This window comes from Chiloscyllium punctatum, chromosome 3, assembly GCF_047496795.1.
Source record: "Chiloscyllium punctatum isolate Juve2018m chromosome 3, sChiPun1.3, whole genome shotgun sequence".
Taxonomy (NCBI): Eukaryota; Metazoa; Chordata; class Chondrichthyes; order Orectolobiformes; family Hemiscylliidae; genus Chiloscyllium; species Chiloscyllium punctatum.
This window is the reverse complement of record NC_092741.1, coordinates 40,119,054-40,139,117: the sequence shown is the minus strand read 5'-3', so window position 1 is coordinate 40,139,117 and position 20,064 is coordinate 40,119,054. Positions and strand designations below refer to the sequence as shown.

The following is a 20,064-nucleotide window of genomic DNA, read 5'->3' as shown; positions in this document are numbered from 1 at the left end:
AATCCTTTGATAATCTTATATGTCTCAACCAGATCCCCTCTCAGTCTTCTAAACTCAAGGGTACACAAGCCCAGTCGCTCCAGTCTTTCAGTGTAAGGTAATCCCGCCATTCCAGGAATTGACCTCGTCAACCTAGGCTGCACTCCCTCAATAGCCAGAATGTCTCTCCTCAAATTTGGAGACCAGAACTGCACACAGTACTCCAGGTGTGGTCTCACCAGGGCCCTGTACACCTGCAGAAGAACCTCTTTGCTTCTGTACTCGATCCCTCTTGTTATGAAGGCCAGCATGCTATTAGCCTTCTTCACTACCTGCTGTACCTGCATGCTTACCTTCATTGAGTGGTGTACAAGAACCCCCAGATCTCTCGGTACTGTCCCTTGACCGAAATTGATTCCATTTAGGAAGTAATCTGCCTTCCTGTTCTTGCCACCAAAGTGGATAAGCATCCATTTATCCACATTAAAGTGCATCTGCCATGCATCTGACCACTCACCTAACTTGTCCAGGTCACCCGGTAATCTCCTAACATCCTCATCACATTTCACCCTGCCACCCAGCTCAGTATCATCAGTAAATTTGCTAATGTTATTGCTAATAGCATCTTCTATATCATGAACATATATTGTAAAAAGCTGCGGTCCCAGTACTGATCCCTGCGGTACCCCACTGGTCACTGCCTGCCATTCCGAAATGGAGGCGTGGAGGAGTGTGGAAGGATGAGAGAATGCAGGCTGCAGCCCTATGAAGCAGGGGGAGGTCTTGCAGTTGGCCTGTGTGGGGATGTGGGAGACGACAGGAGCCTGGTGGGCAAGGGCTAGCTGGAGGGAGGGAGGGAGGGAAGCACGCACGGAGGAGGAAGAGCAAAGAGAAAAGAGAGAAAAAAAAAACAAAGGGGATCAAGAGAAAGAGCAGCAAAGAAAATGTGGCTGGCCAGCACGCCTTGAAGTGGGGAGAAAAGGCAGGGGGTAGTGCCTACGGCCATACTAGTCTGAAAACGCCTGATCTCGTCTGACCTCGAAAGCTAAGCAGACTCAGGCCTGGTTAGTACTTGGATGGGAGACCGCCTGGGAATACCAGGTGCAGTAGGCTTTTTCCGCCAGCAGGGGCTGCTCAAGTCACCCCTCTGCACTCGTGTTGGGCCACGCACGCAATGCAGCGACAGGTTATTTTTGCTGCCGCTGTGCCTGGCATCAGTCTCCTGCAGGCAGGAGACAGGGAGGGGAGGAGAGCGGAGCGCTGCCAAAATCAGCAAGAAAGACGGAAAGAAAGGGATTGGGGCTGCACGCTGTCTGCGGCTGGCAGTCAGGAAAGGAGGACAATAGACAATAGGTGCAGGAGTTGGCCATTCTGCCCTTGGAGCCTGCACCACCATTCAATATGATCATGGCTGATCATCCTTAATCAGTATCCTGTTCCTGCCTTATCTCCATAAGCCTTGATTCCACTATCCTTGAGAGCTCTGTCCAACTCTTTCTTCAATGAATCCAGAGACTGGGCCTCCACTGCCCTCTGGGGCAGAGCATTCCACACAGCCACCACTCTCTGGGTGAAGACGTTTCTCCTCATCTCTGTCCTAAACGGTCTACCCTGTATTTTTAAGCTGTGTCCTCTGTTTCGGCACTCACGTTTCCTGCCGCCAGAATGTCCAATCCTTTGATAATCTTATATGTCTCAACCAGATCCCCTCTCAGTCTTCTAAACTCAAGGGTACACAAGCCCAGTCGCTCCAGTCTTTCAGTGTAAGGTAATCCCGCCATTCCAGGAATTGACCTCGTCAACCTACGCTGCACTCCCTCAATAGCCAGAATGTGTCTCCTCAAATTTGGAGACCAGAACTGCACACAGTACTCCAGGTGTGGTCTCACCAGGGCCCTGTACACCTGCAGAAGAACCTCTTTGCTTCTGTACTCGATCCCTCTTGTTATGAAGGCCAGCATGCTATTAGCCTTCTTCACTACCTGCTGTACCTGCATGCTAACCTTCATTGAGTGGTGTACAAGAACCCCCAGATCTCTCGGTACTGTCCCTTGACCGAAATTGATTCCATTTAGGTAGTAATCTGCCTTCCTGTTCTTGCCACCAAAGTGGATAAGCATCCATTTATCCACATTAAAGTGCATCTGCCATGCATCTGACCACTCACCTAACTTGTCCAGGTCACCCGGTAATCTCCTAACATCCTCATCACATTTCACCCTGCCACCCAGCTCAGTATCATCAGCAAATTTGCTAATGTTATTGCTAATAGCATCTTCTATATCATGAACATATATTGTAAAAAGCTGCGGTCCCAGTACTGATCCCTGCGGTACCCCACTGGTCACTGCCTGCCATTCCGAAATGGAGGCGTGGAGGAGTGTGGAAGGATGAGAGAATGCAGGCTGCAGCCCTATGAAGCAGGGGGAGGTCTTGCAGTTGGCCTGTGTGGGGATGTGGGAGACGACAGGAGCCTGGTGGGCAAGGGCTAGCTGGAGGGAGGGAGGGAGGGAAGCACGCACGGAGGAGGAAGAGCAAAGAGAAAAGAGAGAAAAAAAAAACAAAGGGGATCAAGAGAAAGAGCAGCAAAGAAAATGTGGCTGGCCAGCACGCCTTGAAGTGGGGAGAAAAGGCAGGGGCCAGCGCCTACGGCCATACTAGTCTGAAAGCGCCCGATCTCGTCTGATCTCGGAAGCTAAGCGGACTCAGCCCTGGTTAGTACTTGGATGGGAGACCGCCTGGGAATACCAGGTGCAGTAGGCTTTTAACGCCAGCAGGGGCTGCTCAAGTCACCCCTCTGCACTCGTGTTGGGCCACGCACGCAATGCAGCGACAGGTTATTTTTGCTGCCGCTGTGCCTGGCATCAGTCTCCTGCAGGCAGGAGACAGGGAGGGGAGGAGAGCGGAGCGCTGCCAAAATCAGCAAGAAAGACGGAAAGAAAGGGATTGGGGCTGCACGCTGTCTGCGGCTGGCAGTCAGGAAAGGAGGACAATAGACAATAGGTGCAGGAGTTGGCCATTCTGCCCTTGGAGCCTGCACCACCATTCAATATGATCATGGCTGATCATCCTTAATCAGTATCCTGTTCCTGCCTTATCTCCATAAGCCTTGATTCCACTATCCTTGAGAGCTCTGTCCAACTCTTTCTTCAATGAATCCAGAGACTGGGCCTCCACTGCCCTCTGGGGCAGAGCATTCCACACAGCCACCACTCTCTGGGTGAAGACGTTTCTCCTCATCTCTGTCCTAAACGGTCTACCCCGTATTTTTAAGCTGTGTCCTCTGTTTCGGCACTCACGTTTCCTGCCGCCAGAGTGTCCAATCCTTTGATAATCCTATATGTCTCAACCAGATCCCCTCTCAGTCTTCTAAACTCAAGGGTACACAAGCCCAGTCGCTCCAGTCTTTCAGTGTCAGGTAATCCCGCCATTCCAGGAATTGACCTCGTCAACCTACGCTGCACTCCCTCAATAGCCAGAATGTCTCTCCTCAAATTTGGAGACCAGATCTGCACACAGTACTCCAGGTGTGGTCTCACCAGGGCCCTGTACACCTGCAGAAGAACCTCTTTGCTTCTGTACTCGATCCCTCTTGTTATGAAGGCCAGCATGCTATTAGCCTTCTTCACTACCTGCTGTACCTGCATGCTGACCTTCATTGAGTGGTGTACAAGAACCCCCAGATCTCTCGGTACTGTCCCTTGACCGAAATTGATTCCATTTAGGTAGTAATCTGCCTTCCTGTTCTTGCCACCAAAGTGGATAAGCATCCATTTATCCACATTAAAGTGCATCTGCCATGCATCTGACCACTCACCTAACTTGTCCAGGTCACCCGGTAATCTCCTAACATCCTCATCACATTTCACCCTGCCACCCAGCTCAGTATCATCAGCAAATTTGCTAATGTTATTGCTAATAGCATCTTCTATATCATGAACATATATTGTAAAAAGCTGCGGTCCCAGTACTGATCCCTGCGGTACCCCACTGGTCACTGCCTGCCATTCCGAAATGGAGGCGTGGAGGAGTGTGGAAGGATGAGAGAATGCAGGCTGCAGCCCTATGAAGCAGGGGGAGGTCTTGCAGTTGGCCTGTGTGGGGATGTGGGAGACGACAGGAGCCTGGTGGGCAAGGGCTAGCTGGAGGGAGGGAGGGAGGGAAGCACGCACGGAGGAGGAAGAGCAAAGAGAAAAGAGAGAAAAAAAAAACAAAGGGGATCAAGAGAAAGAGCAGCAAAGAAAATGTGGCTGGCCAGCACGCCTTGAAGTGGGGAGAAAAGGCAGGGGCCAGCGCCTACGGCCATACTAGTCTGAAAACGCCCGATCTCGTCTGATCTCGGAAGCTAAGCAGACTCAGGCCTGGTTAGTACTTGGATGGGAGACCGCCTGGGAATACCAGGTGCAGTAGGCTTTTTCCGCCAGCAGGGGCTGCTCAAGTCACCCCTCTGCACTCGTGTTGGGCCACGCACGCAATGCAGCGACAGGTTATTTTTGCTGCCGCTGTGCCTGGCATCAGTCTCCTGCAGGCAGGAGACAGGGAGGGGAGGAGAGCGGAGCGCTGCCAAAATCAGCAAGAAAGACGGAAAGAAAGGGATTGGGGCTGCACGCTGTCTGCGGCTGGCAGTCAGGAAAGGAGGACAATAGACAATAGGTGCAGGAGTTGGCCATTCTGCCCTTGGAGCCTGCACCACCATTCAATATGATCATGGCTGATCATCCTTAATCAGTATCCTGTTCCTGCCTTATCTCCATAAGCCTTGATTCCACTATCCTTGAGAGCTCTGTCCAACTCTTTCTTCAATGAATCCAGAGACTGGGCCTCCACTGCCCTCTGGGGCAGAGCATTCCACACAGCCACCACTCTCTGGGTGAAGACGTTTCTCCTCATCTCTGTCCTAAACGGTCTACCCCGTATTTTTAAGCTGTGTCCTCTGTTTCGGCACTCACGTTTCCTGCCGCCAGAGTGTCCAATCCTTTGATAATCTTATATGTCTCAACCAGATCCCCTCTCAGTCTTCTAAACTCAAGGGTACACAAGCCCAGTCGCTCCAGTCTTTCAGTGTAAGGTAATCACGCCATTCCAGGAATTGACCTCGTCAACCTACGCTGCACTCCCTCAATAGCCAGAATGTGTCTCCTCAAATTTGGAGACCAGAACTGCACACAGTACTCCAGGTGTGGTCTCACCAGGGCCCTGTACACCTGCAGAAGAACCTCTTTGCTTCTGTACTCGATCCCTCTTGTTATGAAGGCCAGCATGCTATTAGCCTTCTTCACTACCTGCTGTACCTGCATGCTGACCTTCATTGAGTGGTGTACAAGAACCCCCAGATCTCTCGGTACTGTCCCTTGACCGAAATTGATTCCATTTAGGTAGTAATCTGCCTTCCTGTTCTTGCCACCAAAGTGGATAAGCATCCATTTATCCACATTAAAGTGCATCTGCCATGCATCTGACCACTCACCTAACTTGTCCAGGTCACCCGGTAATCTCCTAACATCCTCATCACATTTCACCCTGCCACCCAGCTCAGTATCATCAGCAAATTTGCTAATGTTATTGCTAATAGCATCTTCTATATCATGAACATATATTGTAAAAAGCTGCGGTCCCAGTACTGATCCCTGCGGTACCCCACTGGTCACTGCCTGCCATTCCGAAATGGAGGCGTGGAGGAGTGTGGAAGGATGAGAGAATGCAGGCTGCAGCCCTATGAAGCAGGGGGAGGTCTTGCAGTTGGCCTGTGTGGGGATGTGGGAGACGACAGGAGCCTGGTGGGCAAGGGCTAGCTGGAGGGAGGGAGGGAGGGAGGGAAGCACGCACGGAGGAGGAAGAGCAAAGAGAAAAGAGAGAAAAAAAAAACAAAGGGGATCAAGAGAAAGAGCAGCAAAGAAAATGTGGCTGGCCAGCACGCCTTGAAGTGGGGAGAAAAGGCAGGGGGTAGCGCCTACGGCCATACTAGTCTGAAAACGCCTGATCTCGTTTGATCTCGGAAGCTAAGCAGACTCAGGCCTGGTTAGTACTTGGATGGGAGACCGCCTGGGAATACCAGGTGCAGTAGGCTTTTTCCGCCAGCAGGGGCTGCTCAAGTCACCCCTCTGCACTCGTGTTGGGCGACGCACGCAATGCAGCGACAGGTTATTTTTGCTGCCGCTGTGCCTGGCATCAGTCTCCTGCAGGCAGGAGACAGGGAGGGGAGGAGAGCGGAGCGCTGCCAAAATCAGCAAGAAAGACGGAAAGAAAGGGATTGGGGCTGCACGCTGTCTGCGGCTGGCAGTCAGGAAAGGAGGACAATAGACAATAGGTGCAGGAGTTGGCCATTCTGCCCTTGGAGCCTGCACCACCATTCAATATGATCATGGCTGATCATCCTTAATCAGTATCCTGTTCCTGCCTTATCTCCATAAGCCTTGATTCCACTATCCTTGAGAGCTCTGTCCAACTCTTTCTTCAATGAATCCAGAGACTGGGCCTCCACTGCCCTCTGGGGCAGAGCATTCCACACAGCCACCACTCTCTGGGTGAAGACGTTTCTCCTCATCTCTGTCCTAAACGGTCTACCCCGTATTTTTAAGCTGTGTCCTCTGTTTCGGCACTCACGTTTCCTGCCGCCAGAGTGTCCAATCCTTTGATAATCTTATATGTCTCAACCAGATCCCCTCTCAGTCTTCTAAACTCAAGGGTACACAAGCCCAGTCGCTCCAGTCTTTCAGTGTAAGGTAATCCCGCCATTCCAGGAATTGACCTCGTCAACCTAGGCTGCACTCCCTCAATAGCCAGAATGTCTCTCCTCAAATTTGGAGACCAGAACTGCACACAGTACTCCAGGTGTGGTCTCACCAGGGCCCTGTACACCTGCAGAAGAACCTCTTTGCTTCTGTACTCGATCCCTCTTGTTATGAAGGACAGCATGCTATTAGCCTTCTTCACTACCTGCTGTACCTGCATGCTGACCTTCATTGAGTGGTGTACAAGAACCCCCAGATCTCTCGGTACTGTCCCTTGACCGAAATTGATTCCATTTAGGTAGTAATCTGCCTTCCTGTTCTTGCCACCAAAGTGGATAAGCATCCATTTATCCACATTAAAGTGCATCTGCCATGCATCTGACCACTCACCTAACTTGTCCAGGTCACCCGGTAATCTCCTAACATCCTCATCACATTTCACCCTGCCACCCAGCTCAGTATCATCAGTAAATTTGCTAATGTTATTGCTAATAGCATCTTCTATATCATGAACATATATTGTTAAAAGCTGCGGTCCCAGTACTGATCCCTGCGGTACCCCACTGGTCACTGCCTGCCATTCCGAAATGGAGGCGTGGAGGAGTGTGGAAGGATGAGAGAATGCAGGCTGCAGCCCTATGAAGCAGGGGGAGGTCTTGCAGTTGGCCTGTGTGGGGATGTGGGAGACGACAGGAGCCTGGTGGGCAAGGGCTAGCTGGAGGGAGGGAGGGAGGGAAGCACGCACGGAGGAGGAAGAGCAAAGAGAAAAGAGAGAAAAAAAAAACAAAGGGGATCAAGAGAAAGAGCAGCAAAGAAAATGTGGCTGGCCAGCACGCCTTGAAGTGGGGAGAAAAGGCAGGGGCCGACACCTATGGCCATACTAGTCTGAAAACGCCCGATCTCGTCTGATCTCGGAAGCTAAGCAGACTCAGGCCTGGTTAGTACTTGGATGGGAGACCGCCTGGGAATACCAGGTGCAGTAGGCTTTTTCCGCCAGCAGGGGCTGCTCAATTAACCCCTCTGCACTTGTGTTGGGTCACGCACGCAATGCAGCGACAGGTTATTTTTGCTGCCGCTGTGCCTGGCATCAGTCTCCTGCAGGCAGGAGACAGGGAGGGGAGGAGAGCGGAGCGCTGCCAAAATCAGCAAGAAAGACGGAAAGAAAGGGATTGGGGCTGCACGCTGTCTGCGGCTGGCAGTCAGGAAAGGAGGACAATAGACAATAGGTGCAGGAGTTGGCCATTCTGCCCTTGGAGCCTGCACCACCATTCAATATGATCATGGCTGATCATCCTTAATCAGTATCCTGTTCCTGCCTTATCTCCATAAGCCTTGATTCCACTATCCTTGAGAGCTCTGTCCAACTCTTTCTTCAATGAATCCAGAGACTGGGCCTCCACTGCCCTCTGGGGCAGAGCATTCCACACAGCCACCACTCTCTGGGTGAAGACGTTTCTCCTCATCTCTGTCCTAAACGGTCTACCCTGTATTTTTAAGCTGTGTCCTCTGTTTCGGCACTCACGTTTCCTGCCGCCAGAATGTCCAATCCTTTGATAATCTTATATGTCTCAACCAGATCCCCTCTCAGTCTTCTAAACTCAAGGGTACACAAGCCCAGTCGCTCCAGTCTTTCAGTGTAAGGTAATCCCGCCATTCCAGGAATTGACCTCGTCAACCTACGCTGCACTCCCTCAATAGCCAGAATGTCTCTCCTCAAATTTGGAGACCAGAACTGCACACAGTACTCCAGGTGTGGTCTCACCAGGGCCCTGTACACCTGCAGAAGAACCTCTTTGCTTCTGTACTCGATCCCTCTTGTTATGAAGGCCAGCATGCTATTAGCCTTCTTCACTACCTGCTGTACCTGCATGCTAACCTTCATTGAGTGGTGTACAAGAACCCCCAGATCTCTCGGTACTGTCCCTTGACCGAAATTGATTCCATTTAGGTAGTAATCTGCCTTCCTGTTCTTGCCACCAAAGTGGATAAGCATCCATTTATCCACATTAAAGTGCATCTGCCATGCATCTGACCACTCACCTAACTTGTCCAGGTCACCCGGTAATCTCCTAACATCCTCATCACATTTCACCCTGCCACCCAGCTCAGTATCATCAGTAAATTTGCTAATGTTATTGCTAATAGCATCTTCTATATCATGAACATATATTGTAAAAAGCTGCGGTCCCAGTACTGATCCCTGCGGTACCCCACTGGTCACTGCCTGCCATTCCGAAATGGAGGCGTGGAGGAGTGTGGAAGGATGAGAGAATGCAGGCTGCAGCCCTATGAAGCAGGGGGAGGTCTTGCAGTTGGCCTGTGTGGGGATGTGGGAGACGACAGGAGCCTGGTGGGCAAGGGCTAGCTGGAGGGAGGGAGGGAGGGAAGCACGCACGGAGGAGGAAGAGCAAAGAGAAAAGAGAGAAAAAAAAAACAAAGGGGATCAAGAGAAAGAGCAGCAAAGAAAATGTGGCTGGCCAGCACGCCTTGAAGTGGGGAGAAAAGGCAGGGGTCAGCGCCTACGGCCATACTAGTCTGAAAACGCCTGATCTCGGAAGCTAAGCAGACTCAGGCCTGGTTAGTACTTGGATGGGAGACCGCCTGGGAATACCAGGTGCAGTAGGCTTTTTCCGCCAGCAGGGGCTGCTCAAGTCACCCCTCTGCACTCGTGTTGGGCCACGCACGCAATGCAGCGACAGGTTGTTTTTGCTGCCGCTGTGCCTGGCATCAGTCTCCTGCAGGCAGGAGACAGGGAGGGGAGGAGAGCGGAGCGCTGCCAAAATCAGCAAGAAAGACGGAAAGAAAGGGATTGGGGCTGCACGCTGTCTGCGGCTGGCAGTCAGGAAAGGAGGACAATAGACAATAGGTGCAGGAGTTGGCCATTCTGCCCTTGGAGCCTGCACCACCATTCAATATGATCATGGCTGATCATCCTTAATCAGTATCCTGTTCCTGCTTTATCTCCATAAGCCTTGATTCCACTATCCTTGAGAGCTCTGTCCAACTCTTTCTTCAATGAATCCAGAGACTGGGCCTCCACTGCCCTCTGGGGCAGAGCATTCCACACAGCCACCACTCTCTGGGTGAAGACGTTTCTCCTCATCTCTGTCCTAAACGGTCTACCCCGTATTTTTAAGCTGTGTCCTCGGTTTCGGCACTCACGTTTCCTGCCGCCAGAGTGTCCAATCCTTTGATAATCTTATATGTCTCAACCAGATCCCCTCTCAGTCTTCTAAACTCAAGGGTACACAAGCCCAGTCGCTCCAGTCTTTCAGTGTAAGGTAATCCCGCCATTCCAGGAATTGATCTCGTCAACCTACGCTGCACTCCCTCAATAGCCAGAATGTCTCTCCTCAAATTTGGAGACCAGAACTGCACACAGTACTCCAGGTGTGGTCTCACCAGGGCCCTGTACACCTGCAGAAGAACCTCTTTGCTTCTGTACTCGATCCCTCTTGTTATGAAGGCCAGCATGCTATTAGCCTTCTTCACTACCTGCTGTACCTGCATGCTTACCTTCATTGAGTGGTGTACAAGAACCCCCAGATCTCTCGGTACTGTCCCTTGACCGAAATTGATTCCATTTAGGTAGTAATCTGCCTTCCTGTTCTTGCCACCAAAGTGGATAAGCATCCATTTATCCACATTAAAGTGCATCTGCCATGCATCTGACCACTCACCTAACTTGTCCAGGTCACCCGGTAATCTCCTAACATCCTCATCACATTTCACCCTGCCACCCAGCTCAGTATCATCAGCAAATTTGCTAATGTTATTGCTAATAGCATCTTCTATATCATGAACATATATTGTAAAAAGCTGCGGTCCCAGTACTGATCCCTGCGGTACCCCACTGGTCACTGCCTGCCATTCCGAAATGGAGGCGTGGAGGAGTGTGGAAGGATGAGAGAATGCAGGCTGCAGCCCTATGAAGCAGGGGGAGGTCTTGCAGTTGGCCTGTGTGGGGATGTGGGAGACGACAGGAGCCTGGTGGGCAAGGGCTAGCTGGAGGGAGGGAGGGAGGGAGGGAAGCACGCACGGAGGAGGAAGAGCAAAGAGAAAAGAGAGAAAAAAAACAAAGGGGATCAAGAGAAAGAGCAGCAAAGAAAATGTGGCTGGCCAGCACGCCTTGAAGTGGGGAGAAAAGGCAGGGGCCAGCGCCTACGGCCATACTAGTCTGAAAGCGCCCGATTTCGTCTGATCTCGGAAGCTAAGCAGACTCGGGCCTGGTTAGTACTTGGATGGGAGACCGCCTGGGAATACCAGGTGCAGTAGGCTTTTAACGCCAGCAGGGGCTTTTCAAGTCACCCCTCTGCACTCGTGTTGGGCCACGCACGCAATGCAGCGACAGGTTATTTTTGCTGCCGCTGTGCCTGGCATCAGTCTCCTGCAGGCAGGAGACAGGGAGGGGAGGAGAGCGGAGCGCTGCCAAAATCAGCAAGAAAGACGGAAAGAAAGGGATTGGGGCTGCACGCTGTCTGCGGCTGGCAGTCAGGAAAGGAGGACAATAGACAATAGGTGCAGGAGTTGGCCATTCTGCCCTTGGAGCCTGCACCACCATTCAATATGATCATGGCTGATCATCCTTAATCAGTATCCTGTTCCTGCCTTATCTCCATAAGCCTTGATTCCACTATCCTTGAGAGCTCTGTCCAACTCTTTCTTCAATGAATCCAGAGACTGGGCCTCCACTGCCCTCTGGGGCAGAGCATTCCACACAGCCACCACTCTCTGGGTGAAGACGTTTCTCCTCATCTCTGTCCTAAACGGTCTACCCCGTATTTTTAAGCTGTGTCCTCTGTTTCGGCACTCACGTTTCCTGCCGCCAGAGTGTCCAATCCTTTGATAATCCTATATGTCTGAACCAGATCCCCTCTCAGTTTTCTAAACTCAAGGGTACACAAGCCCAGTCGCTCCAGTCTTTCAGTGTAAGGTAATCCCGCCATTCCAGGAATTGATCTCGTCAACCTACGCTGCACTCCCTCAATAGCCAGAATGTCTCTCCTCAAATTTGGAGACCAGAACTGCACACAGTACTCCAGGTGTGGTCTCACCAGGGCCCTGTACACCTGCAGAAGAACCTCTTTGCTTCTGTACTCGATCCCTCTTGTTATGAAGGCCAGCATGCTATTAGCCTTCTTCACTACCTGCTGTACCTGCATGCTTACCTTCATTGAGTGGTGTACAAGAACCCCCAGATCTCTCGGTACTGTCCCTTGACCGAAATTGATTCCATTTAGGTAGTAATCTGCCTTCCTGTTCTTGCCACCAAAGTGGATAAGCATCCATTTATCCACATTAAAGTGCATCTGCCATGCATCTGACCACTCACCTAACTTGTCCAGGTCACCCGGTAATCTCCTAACATCCTCATCACATTTCACCCTGCCACCCAGCTCAGTATCATCAGCAAATTTGCTAATGTTATTGCTAATAGCATCTTCTATATCATGAACATATATTGTAAAAAGCTGCGGTCCCAGTACTGATCCCTGCGGTACCCCACTGGTCACTGCCTGCCATTCCGAAATGGAGGCGTGGAGGAGTGTGGAAGGATGAGAGAATGCAGGCTGCAGCCCTATGAAGCAGGGGGAGGTCTTGCAGTTGGCCTGTGTGGGGATGTGGGAGACGACAGGAGCCTGGTGGGCAAGGGCTAGCTGGAGGGAGGGAGGGAGGGAGGGAAGCACGCACGGAGGAGGAAGAGCAAAGAGAAAAGAGAGAAAAAAAAAACAAAGGGGATCAAGAGAAAGAGCAGCAAAGAAAATGTGGCTGGCCAGCACGCCTTGAAGTGGGGAGAAAACGCAGAGGCCAGCGTCTACGGCCATACTAGTCTGAAAGCGCCCGATCTCGTCTGATCTCGGAAGCTAAGCGGACTCAGCCCTGGTTAGTACTTGGATGGGAGACCGCCTGGGAATACCAGGTGCAGTAGGCTTTTAACGCCAGCAGGGGCTGCTCAAGTCACCCCTCTGCACTCGTGTTGGGCCACGCACGCAATGCAGCGACAGGTTATTTTTGCTGCCGCTGTGCCTGGCATCAGTCTCCTGCAGGCAGGAGACAGGGAGGGGAGGAGAGCGGAGCGCTGCCAAAATCAGCAAGAAAGACGGAAAGAAAGGGATTGGGGCTGCACGCTGTCTGCGGCTGGCAGTCAGGAAAGGAGGACAATAGACAATAGGTGCAGGAGTTGGCCATTCTGCCCTTGGAGCCTGCACCACCATTCAATATGATCATGGCTGATCATCCTTAATCAGTATCCTGTTCCTGCCTTATCTCCATAAGCCTTGATTCCACTATCCTTGAGAGCTCTGTCCAACTCTTTCTTCAATGAATCCAGAGACTGGGCCTCCACTGCCCTCTGGGGCAGAGCATTCCACACAGCCACCACTCTCTGGGTGAAGACGTTTCTCCTCATCTCTGTCCTAAACGGTCTACCCCGTATTTTTAAGCTGTGTCCTCTGTTTCGGCACTCACGTTTCCTGCCGCCAGAGTGTCCAATCCTTTGATAATCCTATATGTCTGAACCAGATCCCCTCTCAGTTTTCTAAACTCAAGGGTACACAAGCCCAGTCGCTCCAGTCTTTCAGTGTAAGGTAATCCCGCCATTCCAGGAATTGATCTCGTCAACCTACGCTGCACTCCCTCAATAGCCAGAATGTCTCTCCTCAAATTTGGAGACCAGAACTGCACACAGTACTCCAGGTGTGGTCTCACCAGGGCCCTGTACACCTGCAGAAGAACCTCTTTGCTTCTGTACTCGATCCCTCTTGTTATGAAGGCCAGCATGCTATTAGCCTTCTTCACTACCTGCTGTACCTGCATGCTTACCTTCATTGAGTGGTGTACAAGAACCCCCAGATCTCTCGGTACTGTCCCTTGACCGAAATTGATTCCATTTAGGTAGTAATCTGCCTTCCTGTTCTTGCCACCAAAGTGGATAAGCATCCATTTATCCACATTAAAGTGCATCTGCCATGCATCTGACCACTCACCTAACTTGTCCAGGTCACCCGGTAATCTCCTAACATCCTCATCACATTTCACCCTGCCACCCAGCTCAGTATCATCAGCAAATTTGCTAATGTTATTGCTAATAGCATCTTCTATATCATGAACATATATTGTAAAAAGCTGCGGTCCCAGTACTGATCCCTGCGGTACCCCACTGGTCACTGCCTGCCATTCCGAAATGGAGGCGTGGAGGAGTGTGGAAGGATGAGAGAATGCAGGCTGCAGCCCTATGAAGCAGGGGGAGGTCTTGCAGTTGGCCTGTGTGGGGATGTGGGAGACGACAGGAGCCTGGTGGGCAAGGGCTAGCTGGAGGGAGGGAGGGAGGGAGGGAGGCACGCAGGGAGGAGGAAGAGCAAAGAGAAAAGAGAGAAAAAAAAAACAAAGGGGATCAAGAGAAAGAGCAGCAAAGAAAATGTGGCTGGCCAGCACGCCTTGAAGTGGGGAGAAAACGCAGAGGCCAGCGCCTACGGCCATACTAGTCTGAAAGCGCCCGATCTCGTCTGATCTCGGAAGCTAAGCGGACTCAGCCCTGGTTAGTACTTGGATGGGAGACCGCCTGGGAATACCAGGTGCAGTAGGCTTTTAACGCCAGCAGGGGCTGCTCAAGTCACCCCTCTGCACTCGTGTTGGGCCACGCACGCAATGCAGCGACAGGTTATTTTTGCTGCCGCTGTGCCTGGCATCAGTCTCCTGCAGGCAGGAGACAGGGAGGGGAGGAGAGCGGAGCGCTGCCAAAATCAGCAAGAAAGACGGAAAGAAAGGGATTGGGGCTGCACGCTGTCTGCGGCTGGCAGTCAGGAAAGGAGGACAATAGACAATAGGTGCAGGAGTTGGCCATTCTGCCCTTGGAGCCTGCACCACCATTCAATATGATCATGGCTGATCATCCTTAATCAGTATCCTGTTCCTGCCTTATCTCCATAAGCCTTGATTCCACTATCCTTGAGAGCTCTGTCCAACTCTTTCTTCAATGAATCCAGAGACTGGGCCTCCACTGCCCTCTGGGGCAGAGCATTCCACACAGCCACCACTCTCTGGGTGAAGACGTTTCTCCTCATCTCTGTCCTAAACGGTCTACCCCGTATTTTTAAGCTGTGTCCTCTGTTTCGGCACTCACGTTTCCTGCCGCCAGAGTGTCCAATCCTTTGATAATCCTATATGTCTCAACCAGATCCCCTCTCAGTCTTCTAAACTCAAGGGTACACAAGCCCAGTCGCTCCAGTCTTTCAGTGTCAGGTAATCCCGCCATTCCAGGAATTGACCTCGTCAACCTACGCTGCACTCCCTCAATAGCCAGAATGTCTCTCCTCAAATTTGGAGACCAGATCTGCACACAGTACTCCAGGTGTGGTCTCACCAGGGCCCTGTACACCTGCAGAAGAACCTCTTTGCTTCTGTACTCGATCCCTCTTGTTATGAAGGCCAGCATGCTATTAGCCTTCTTCACTACCTGCTGTACCTGCATGCTGACCTTCATTGAGTGGTGTACAAGAACCCCCAGATCTCTCGGTACTGTCCCTTGACCGAAATTGATTCCATTTAGGTAGTAATCTGCCTTCCTGTTCTTGCCACCAAAGTGGATAAGCATCCATTTATCCACATTAAAGTGCATCTGCCATGCATCTGACCACTCACCTAACTTGTCCAGGTCACCCGGTAATCTCCTAACATCCTCATCACATTTCACCCTGCCACCCAGCTCAGTATCATCAGCAAATTTGCTAATGTTATTGCTAATAGCATCTTCTATATCATGAACATATATTGTAAAAAGCTGCGGTCCCAGTACTGATCCCTGCGGTACCCCACTGGTCACTGCCTGCCATTCCGAAATGGAGGCGTGGAGGAGTGTGGAAGGATGAGAGAATGCAGGCTGCAGCCCTATGAAGCAGGGGGAGGTCTTGCAGTTGGCCTGTGTGGGGATGTGGGAGACGACAGGAGCCTGGTGGGCAAGGGCTAGCTGGAGGGAGGGAGGGAGGGAAGCACGCAGGGAGGAGGAAGAGCAAAGAGAAAAGAGAGAAAAAAAAAACAAAGGGGATCAAGAGAAAGAGCAGCAAAGAAAATGTGGCTGGCCAGCACGCCTTGAAGTGGGGAGAAAAGGCAGGGGCCAGCGCCTACGGCCATACTAGTCTGAAAACGCCCGATCTCGTCTGATCTCGGAAGCTAAGCAGACTCAGGCCTGGTTAGTACTTGGATGGGAGACCGCCTGGGAATACCAGGTGCAGTAGGCTTTTTCCGCCAGCAGGGGCTGCTCAAGTCACCCCTCTGCACTCGTGTTGGGCCACGCACGCAATGCAGCGACAGGTTATTTTTGCTGCCGCTGTGCCTGGCATCAGTCTCCTGCAGGCAGGAGACAGGGAGGGGAGGAGAGCGGAGCGCTGCCAAAATCAGCAAGAAAGACGGAAAGAAAGGGATTGGGGCTGCACGCTGTCTGCGGCTGGCAGTCAGGAAAGGAGGACAATAGACAATAGGTGCAGGAGTTGGCCATTCTGCCCTTGGAGCCTGCACCACCATTCAATATGATCATGGCTGATCATCCTTAATCAGTATCCTGTTCCTGCCTTATCTCCATAAGCCTTGATTCCACTATCCTTGAGAGCTCTGTCCAACTCTTTCTTCAATGAATCCAGAGACTGGGCCTCCACTGCCCTCTGGGGCAGAGCATTCCACACAGCCACCACTCTCTGGGTGAAGACGTTTCTCCTCATCTCTGTCCTAAACGGTCTACCCCGTATTTTTAAGCTGTGTCCTCTGTTTCGGCACTCACGTTTCCTGCCGCCAGAGTGTCCAATCCTTTGATAATCTTATATGTCTCAACCAGATCCCCTCTCAGTCTTCTAAACTCAAGGGTACACAAGCCCAGTCGCTCCAGTCTTTCAGTGTAAGGTAATCACGCCATTCCAGGAATTGACCTCGTCAACCTACGCTGCACTCCCTCAATAGCCAGAATGTGTCTCCTCAAATTTGGAGACCAGAACTGCACACAGTACTCCAGGTGTGGTCTCACCAGGGCCCTGTACACCTGCAGAAGAACCTCTTTGCTTCTGTACTCGATCCCTCTTGTTATGAAGGCCAGCATGCTATTAGCCTTCTTCACTACCTGCTGTACCTGCATGCTGACCTTCATTGAGTGGTGTACAAGAACCCCCAGATCTCTCGGTACTGTCCCTTGACCGAAATTGATTCCATTTAGGTAGTAATCTGCCTTCCTGTTCTTGCCACCAAAGTGGATAAGCATCCATTTATCCACATTAAAGTGCATCTGCCATGCATCTGACCACTCACCTAACTTGTCCAGGTCACCCGGTAATCTCCTAACATCCTCATCACATTTCACCCTGCCACCCAGCTCAGTATCATCAGCAAATTTGCTAATGTTATTGCTAATAGCATCTTCTATATCATGAACATATATTGTAAAAAGCTGCGGTCCCAGTACTGATCCCTGCGGTACCCCACTGGTCACTGCCTGCCATTCCGAAATGGAGGCGTGGAGGAGTGTGGAAGGATGAGAGAATGCAGGCTGCAGCCCTATGAAGCAGGGGGAGGTCTTGCAGTTGGCCTGTGTGGGGATGTGGGAGACGACAGGAGCCTGGTGGGCAAGGGCTAGCTGGAGGGAGGGAGGGAGGGAGGGAAGCACGCACGGAGGAGGAAGAGCAAAGAGAAAAGAGAGAAAAAAAAAACAAAGGGGATCAAGAGAAAGAGCAGCAAAGAAAATGTGGCTGGCCAGCACGCCTTGAAGTGGGGAGAAAAGGCAGGGGGTAGCGCCTACGGCCATACTAGTCTGAAAACGCCTGATCTCGTTTGATCTCGGAAGCTAAGCAGACTCAGGCCTGGTTAGTACTTGGATGGGAGACCGCCTGGGAATACCAGGTGCAGTAGGCTTTTTCCGCCAGCAGGGGCTGCTCAAGTCACCCCTCTGCACTCGTGTTGGGCGACGCACGCAATGCAGCGACAGGTTATTTTTGCTGCCGCTGTGCCTGGCATCAGTCTCCTGCAGGCAGGAGACAGGGAGGGGAGGAGAGCGGAGCGCTGCCAAAATCAGCAAGAAAGACGGAAAGAAAGGGATTGGGGCTGCACGCTGTCTGCGGCTGGCAGTCAGGAAAGGAGGACAATAGACAATAGGTGCAGGAGTTGGCCATTCTGCCCTTGGAGCCTGCACCACCATTCAATATGATCATGGCTGATCATCCTTAATCAGTATCCTGTTCCTGCCTTATCTCCATAAGCCTTGATTCCACTATCCTTGAGAGCTCTGTCCAACTCTTTCTTCAATGAATCCAGAGACTGGGCCTCCACTGCCCTCTGGGGCAGAGCATTCCACACAGCCACCACTCTCTGGGTGAAGACGTTTCTCCTCATCTCTGTCCTAAACGGTCTACCCCGTATTTTTAAGCTGTGTCCTCTGTTTCGGCACTCACGTTTCCTGCCGCCAGAGTGTCCAATCCTTTGATAATCTTATATGTCTCAACCAGATCCCCTCTCAGTCTTCTAAACTCAAGGGTACACAAGCCCAGTCGCTCCAGTCTTTCAGTGTAAGGTAATCCCGCCATTCCAGGAATTGACCTCGTCAACCTAGGCTGCACTCCCTCAATAGCCAGAATGTCTCTCCTCAAATTTGGAGACCAGAACTGCACACAGTACTCCAGGTGTGGTCTCACCAGGGCCCTGTACACCTGCAGAAGAACCTCTTTGCTTCTGTACTCGATCCCTCTTGTTATGAAGGACAGCATGCTATTAGCCTTCTTCACTACCTGCTGTACCTGCATGCTGACCTTCATTGAGTGGTGTACAAGAACCCCCAGATCTCTCGGTACTGTCCCTTGACCGAAATTGATTCCATTTAGGTAGTAATCTGCCTTCCTGTTCTTGCCACCAAAGTGGATAAGCATCCATTTATCCACATTAAAGTGCATCTGCCATGCATCTGACCACTCACCTAACTTGTCCAGGTCACCCGGTAATCTCCTAACATCCTCATCACATTTCACCCTGCCACCCAGCTCAGTATCATCAGTAAATTTGCTAATGTTATTGCTAATAGCATCTTCTATATCATGAACATATATTGTTAAAAGCTGCGGTCCCAGTACTGATCCCTGCGGTACCCCACTGGTCACTGCCTGCCATTCCGAAATGGAGGCGTGGAGGAGTGTGGAAGGATGAGAGAATGCAGGCTGCAGCCCTATGAAGCAGGGGGAGGTCTTGCAGTTGGCCTGTGTGGGGATGTGGGAGACGACAGGAGCCTGGTGGGCAAGGGCTAGCTGGAGGGAGGGAGGGAGGGAAGCACGCACGGAGGAGGAAGAGCAAAGAGAAAAGAGAGAAAAAAAAAACAAAGGGGATCAAGAGAAAGAGCAGCAAAGAAAATGTGGCTGGCCAGCACGCCTTGAAGTGGGGAGAAAAGGCAGGGGCCGACACCTATGGCCATACTAGTCTGAAAACGCCCGATCTCGTCTGATCTCGGAAGCTAAGCAGACTCAGGCCTGGTTAGTACTTGGATGGGAGACCGCCTGGGAATACCAGGTGCAGTAGGCTTTTTCCGCCAGCAGGGGCTGCTCAATTAACCCCTCTGCACTTGTGTTGGGTCACGCACGCAATGCAGCGACAGGTTATTTTTGCTGCCGCTGTGCCTGGCATCAGTCTCCTGCAGGCAGGAGACAGGGAGGGGAGGAGAGCGGAGCGCTGCCAAAATCAGCAAGAAAGACGGAAAGAAAGGGATTGGGGCTGCACGCTGTCTGCGGCTGGCAGTCAGGAAAGGAGGACAATAGACAATAGGTGCAGGAGTTGGCCATTCTGCCCTTGGAGCCTGCACCACCATTCAATATGATCATGGCTGATCATCCTTAATCAGTATCCTGTTCCTGCCTTATCTCCATAAGCCTTGATTCCACTATCCTTGAGAGCTCTGTCCAACTCTTTCTTCAATGAATCCAGAGACTGGGCCTCCACTGCCCTCTGGGGCAGAGCATTCCACACAGCCACCACTCTCTGGGTGAAGACGTTTCTCCTCATCTCTGTCCTAAACGGTCTACCCTGTATTTTTAAGCTGTGTCCTCTGTTTCGGCACTCACGTTTCCTGCCGCCAGAATGTCCAATCCTTTGATAATCTTATATGTCTCAACCAGATCCCCTCTCAGTCTTCTAAACTCAAGGGTACACAAGCCCAGTCGCTCCAGTCTTTCAGTGTAAGGTAATCCCGCCATTCCAGGAATTGACCTCGTCAACCTACGCTGCACTCCCTCAATAGCCAGAATGTCTCTCCTCAAATTTGGAGACCAGAACTGCACACAGTACTCCAGGTGTGGTCTCACCAGGGCCCTGTACACCTGCAGAAGAACCTCTTTGCTTC

At 51.5% G+C, this 20,064-nt stretch overlaps 11 non-coding genes and 1 pseudogene across 11 annotated transcripts; all 12 read left to right on the top strand.

The window, feature by feature from the left end:
- The first annotated feature begins 973 nt into the window (after positions 1 to 973).
- On the top strand, positions 974 to 1,092 carry LOC140469827 (5S ribosomal RNA). Its single transcript, XR_011956233.1, has one exon. It is a non-coding gene; the product is annotated as a 5S ribosomal RNA (ribosomal RNA).
- Positions 1,093 to 2,623: 1,531 nt separating this feature from the next.
- Positions 2,624 to 2,742, top strand: LOC140469142 (5S ribosomal RNA). The gene has a single exon (XR_011955975.1). It is a non-coding gene; the product is annotated as a 5S ribosomal RNA (ribosomal RNA).
- A 1,531-nt stretch (positions 2,743 to 4,273) lies between these two features.
- LOC140474402 (5S ribosomal RNA) lies at positions 4,274 to 4,392 on the top strand. The gene has a single exon (XR_011959089.1). It is a non-coding gene; the product is annotated as a 5S ribosomal RNA (ribosomal RNA).
- A 1,535-nt stretch (positions 4,393 to 5,927) lies between these two features.
- LOC140468386 (5S ribosomal RNA) lies at positions 5,928 to 6,046 on the top strand. Its single transcript, XR_011955640.1, has one exon. It is a non-coding gene; the product is annotated as a 5S ribosomal RNA (ribosomal RNA).
- Positions 6,047 to 7,577: 1,531 nt separating this feature from the next.
- LOC140468899 (5S ribosomal RNA) lies at positions 7,578 to 7,696 on the top strand. The gene has a single exon (XR_011955875.1). It is a non-coding gene; the product is annotated as a 5S ribosomal RNA (ribosomal RNA).
- Positions 7,697 to 9,227: 1,531 nt separating this feature from the next.
- On the top strand, positions 9,228 to 9,336 carry LOC140471850 (5S ribosomal RNA; annotated as a pseudogene).
- Positions 9,337 to 10,869: 1,533 nt separating this feature from the next.
- On the top strand, positions 10,870 to 10,988 carry LOC140468144 (5S ribosomal RNA). Its single transcript, XR_011955602.1, has one exon. It is a non-coding gene; the product is annotated as a 5S ribosomal RNA (ribosomal RNA).
- A 1,535-nt stretch (positions 10,989 to 12,523) lies between these two features.
- On the top strand, positions 12,524 to 12,642 carry LOC140469698 (5S ribosomal RNA). The gene has a single exon (XR_011956210.1). It is a non-coding gene; the product is annotated as a 5S ribosomal RNA (ribosomal RNA).
- Positions 12,643 to 14,177: 1,535 nt separating this feature from the next.
- LOC140469139 (5S ribosomal RNA) lies at positions 14,178 to 14,296 on the top strand. Its single transcript, XR_011955972.1, has one exon. It is a non-coding gene; the product is annotated as a 5S ribosomal RNA (ribosomal RNA).
- Positions 14,297 to 15,827: 1,531 nt separating this feature from the next.
- On the top strand, positions 15,828 to 15,946 carry LOC140474392 (5S ribosomal RNA). Its single transcript, XR_011959080.1, has one exon. It is a non-coding gene; the product is annotated as a 5S ribosomal RNA (ribosomal RNA).
- Positions 15,947 to 17,481: 1,535 nt separating this feature from the next.
- On the top strand, positions 17,482 to 17,600 carry LOC140468375 (5S ribosomal RNA). The gene has a single exon (XR_011955639.1). It is a non-coding gene; the product is annotated as a 5S ribosomal RNA (ribosomal RNA).
- A 1,531-nt stretch (positions 17,601 to 19,131) lies between these two features.
- On the top strand, positions 19,132 to 19,250 carry LOC140468895 (5S ribosomal RNA). The gene has a single exon (XR_011955874.1). It is a non-coding gene; the product is annotated as a 5S ribosomal RNA (ribosomal RNA).
- Positions 19,251 to 20,064: the final 814 nt, after the last annotated feature.